We start from the raw sequence: 4834 nt of genomic DNA, 5'->3' as shown, positions 1-4834 counted from the left end.
TTACTAACTGTGGGGGAAGGGGGGTGACTGGGGGAGGTGACCGATCTGTCTCCCTATGTACAAGGGACACAGATCGGTCTCCTCTTTCCCCTGACAGGACGTGGAGCTGTGTTTACACACAGAGCTCCACGTCTTGTCCCTGTAGCCGCCGATCGCGAGTCCCAGGCGGACATCGCGGCCGCCAGGCACTCGCATCGGCATCTCAGCGATGCGGCGAGCGCGCGCCTCCGCCGGACGGGCGCGCGCCCGCGCCGCTGGCTGCGCGCGCAGGCCGTAAAAACACGGCCACCCAGAGATGTAGAGCCACCCTGCGGCCGTACAAAGTCGTACGGCCGTCGGGAAGTGGCTAACATGCGTTCCCTGTAAAAGCAGAACACAACACTATGGAAAGTATAAGTATTGCAGCTCCTAATTGTGCGTTGCGTGCCATATAGTGAAGCACATGAAAAGCATGCTTCTTCATGGTCACTTAACGTGTTCGTTTTGTGGTTACGTGAGGCACTGCATGCATTGGTCTTTATTCTTACAGTAGAGAAGTCATTAATTATAACTTTTTGTGAATTGGGACATTTAAACTTGCTTTTTTTTTTTTTAAATTCCAATCTATATTTAATAGGAGTCGGAGTCGGTGCATTGTTTGCCGACTCCGACTCCAGGTACCCAAAATTTCCCCCGACTCCGACTCCACAGCCCTGATTGCTATACAGTGGAGAGGCCTCTGACCCAGGCAGCTACAAGTCTCACTCTTCAGTGTACAAGTGAGTTGCTTGGGTCAGAGGCACCTCCCCTCTCCACTGTACAGACTCGGGAAGAGAATTACAAGCCCCAGTGAGATCCCCCTGCCCATGGACATCATAGAGCTGCCGATTGCTGCCTCCCACCTCCCCCTGTGCTGGGGGTTGGAGGTGCACAGCCAGCCAGGTACAGGGGAACCTCTGGGGTGGGGGGATGTTTAAGTCTGGGAACCCTGATGTATAAGGGGGGGCTCTCTGGGAACCCTGATGTATTGGGTGGGGGCTCTCTGGGAACCCTGATGTATGGGGGGGGCCTCTGGGAACCCTGATGTATAGGGGGGGCTCTGGGAACCCTGATGTATGAGGGGGGCTTTCTGGGAACCCTGATGTATGGGGGGGGCTCTCTGGGAACCCTGATGTATGGAAAGCCCTCTGGGAACCCTGATGTATGGGGGGGGGGGCTCTCTGGGGACCTTGATGTATGGGGGGGGGGGGCTCTCTGGGAACCCTGATGTATAGGGGGGGCTCTCTGGGAACCCTGATGTATAGGGGGGGGGCTCTCTGGGAACCCTGATGTATGGGAGGCCCTCTGGGAACCCTGATGTATGGGGGGGGGGCTCTCTGGGGACCTTGATGTATGGGGGGGGGCTCTCTGGGGACCTTGAAGTATGGGGGGGCTCTCTGGGAACCCTGATGTAGAGGGGGGGTCCCTCTGGAAACCCTGATGTATGGGAGGCCCTCTGGGGAACCCTGATGTATGGGGGGGGACTCTCTGGGGACCTTGATGTATGGGGGGGGGGCTCTCTGGGGACCTTGATGTATGGGGGGGGGCTCTCTGGGGACCTTGATGTATGGGGGGGGGCTCTCTGGAAACCCTGATGTATGGGGGGACGACTCTCTGGGGACCTTGATGTATGGGGGGGCTCTCTGGGGACCTTGATGTATGGGGGGGCGCTCTCTGGGGACCCTGATGCAAGGAGGATCCGCACTCAGATATGTAACTCCATATATTCTCTATATTACTCACACACACACACGTATATTGTATACATGTGTATGCCCGCCCAAGCATATAACTTTATTTACTTGCTACACTGCTATGGGCTCCAGCCCGAGATCTTTTGTAGACCTAGCAATGCCCCCTTCATGGTTTCTTGCACCGAGGCCCTGAAGATTCTAGTTACGCCTCTGGTCTGAGCTCATCGCTTTTCTGCTCTGCCACTCGGAGGGGGATACGGAAACACTTGGGGGTTGGCAGGGACTCAAAATGTGATCTGTCACCTGCCGGCGGTCGACAGGTAGATTGCGTTCGATGGGTTACTGACCTCCACTTTAGACCCGGTTCACCCCTGAGCAACGTGAGTGTTGCGTTTTTTGGAGGGACACCATTCACTTGAATAGGCTGCCCTCCGCTCTAAAAGCATGCCAAAGTAGCTCTTGTACTCTTCTTTGTAGAAAACGTTGGCGTGTGTTTGGTCACACAACAAAACGCTGCTTTCTTTATAGTACTTTTGGGATTCCATTCACAATGAATGTCACCCAAACACGTTGCGTGTTTTTAGTGTGTTCCACAGTAACGCTCAGATGTGAATGGGGCCCTCTCCTGACTGTGTGAACGGGGGCCCTGTCTTGTCTGTGTGAACGGGGGGCCCTCTCTTGTCTGTGTGAACGGGGGGCCCTCTCTTGACTGTGTGAACGGGGGGCCCTGTCTTGTCTGTGTGAACGGGGGGCCCTGTCTTGTCTGTGTGAACGGGGGGGCCCTGTCTTGTCTGTGTGAACGGGGGGCCCTGTCTTGTCTGTGTGAACGGGGGGCCCTCTCTTGTCTGTGTGAACGGGGGGCCCTGTCTTGTCTGTGTGAACGGGGGGCCCTGTCTTGTCTGTGTGAACGGGGGGCCCTGTCTTGTCTGTGTGAACGGGGGGCCCTGTCTTGTCTGTGTGAACGGGGGGCCCTGTCTTTTCTGTGTGAACGGGGGGCCCTGTCTTGTCTGTGTGAACGGGGGGCCCTGTCTTGTCTGTGTGAACGGGGGGCCCTGTCTTTTCTGTGTGAACGGGGGGCCCTCTCTTGTCTGTGTGAACGGGGGGCCCTCTCTTGTCTGTGTGAACGGGGGGCCCTCTCTTGTCTGTGTGAACGGGGGGCCCTCTCTTGTCTGTGTGAACGGGGGGCCCTCTCTTGTCTGTGTGAACGGGGGGCCCTCTCTTGTCTGTGTGAACGGGGGGCCCTCTCTTGTCTGTGTGAACGGGGGGCCCTCTCTTGTCTGTGTGAACGGGGGGCCCTCTCTTGTCTGTGTGAACGGGGGGCCCTCTCTTGTCTGTGTGAACGGGGGGCCCTCTCTTGTCTGTGTGAACGGGGGGCCCTCTCTTGTCTGTGTGAACGGGGGGCCCTCTCTTGTCTGTGTGAACGGGGGGCCCTCTCCTGACTGTGTGAACGGGGGCCCTGTCTTGTCTGTGTGAACGGGGGGCCCTGTCTTGTCTGTGTGAACGGGGGGCCCTGTCTTGTCTGTGTGAACGGGGGGCCCTGTCTTGTCTGTGTGAACGGGGGGCCCTGTCTTGTCTGTGTGAACGGGGGGCCCTGTCTTGTCTGTGTGAACGGGGGCCCTGTCTTGTCTGTGTGAACGGGGGGCCCTGTCTTGTCTGTGTGAACGGGGGGCCCTCTCTTGTCTGTGTGAACGGGGGGCCCTCTCTTGTCTGTGTGAACGGGGGGCCCTCTCTTGTGTCTGTGTGAACGGGGGGCCCTCTCTTGTGTCTGTGTGAACGGGGGGCCCTCTCTTGTGTCTGTGTGAACGGGGGGCCCTCTCTTGTGTCTGTGTGAACGGGGGGCCCTCTCTTGTGTCTGTGTGAACGGGGGGCCCTCTCTCCCGTCTGTGTGAACGGGGGGCCCTCTCTCCCGTCTGTGTGAACGGGGGGCCCTCTCTCCCGTCTGTGTGAACGGGGGGCCCTCTCTCCCGTCTGTGTGAACGGGGGGCCCTCTCTCCCGTCTGTGTGAACGGGGGGGCCCTCTCTCCCGTCTGTGTGAACGGGGGGCCCTCTCTCCCGTCTGTGTGAACGGGGGGCCCTCTCTCCCGTCTGTGTGAACGGGGGGCCCTCTCTCCCGTCTGTGTGAACGGGGGGCCCTCTCTCCCGTCTGTGTGAACGGGGGGCCCTCTCTCCCGTCTGTGTGAACGGGGGGCCCTCTCTCCCGTCTGTGTGAACGGGGGGCCCTCTCTCCCGTCTGTGTGAACGGGGGGCCCTCTCTCCCGTCTGTGTGAACGGGGGGCCCTCTCTCCCGTCTGTGTGAACGGGGGGCCCTCTCTTGTCTGTGTGAACGGGGGGCCCTCTCTTGTCTGTGTGAACGGGGGGCCCTCTCTTGTCTGTGTGAACGGGGGGCCCTCTCTTGTCTGTGTGAACGGGGGGCCCTCTCTTGTCTGTGTGAACGGGGGGCCCTCTCTTGTCTGTGTGAACGGGGGGCCCTCTCTTGTCTGTGTGAACGGGGGGCCCTCTCTTGTCTGTGTGAACGGGGGGCCCTCTCTTGTCTGTGTGAACGGGGGGGCCCTCTCTTGTCTGTGTGAACGGGGGGCCCTCTCTTGTCTGTGTGAACGGGGGGCCCTCTCTTGTCTGTGTGAACGGGGGGCCCTCTCTTGTCTGTGTGAACGGGGGCCCTCTCTCCCGTCTGTGTGAACGGGGGGCCCTCTCCCGTCTGTGTGAACGGGGGGCCCTCTCTCCCGTCTGTGTGAACGGGGGGCCCTCTCTCCCGTCTGTGTGAACGGGGGGCCCTCTCTCCCGTCTGTGTGAACGGGGGGCCCTCTCTCCCGTCTGTGTGAACGGGGGGCCCTCTCTCCCGTCTGTGTGAACGGGGGGCCCTCTCTCCCGTCTGTGTGAACGGGGGGCCCTCTCTCCCGTCTGTGTGAATGGGGGCCTCTCCTGTCTATATGAATGTTTTTAGCACAGGTGACTCGGGATTCCCTTTTAGCCCAAATCCCACTGATCATTGCATAATGTAAAGCTGCGTCCCCTGGGGGGAGGAAGTTCCCCTATGACATAATAACACGGTCATGTGTAACAGTCATGAGTGGGCTTCACCAAAACTGGGCGAGGATCGGGCAGGTCACGAGTGCATCGGCTGA

The sequence above is a fragment of the Rana temporaria genome, chromosome 9, assembly GCF_905171775.1.
Source record: "Rana temporaria chromosome 9, aRanTem1.1, whole genome shotgun sequence".
NCBI lineage: Eukaryota > Metazoa > Chordata > Amphibia > Anura > Ranidae > Rana > Rana temporaria.
This window is presented reverse-complemented; position numbering follows the sequence as displayed.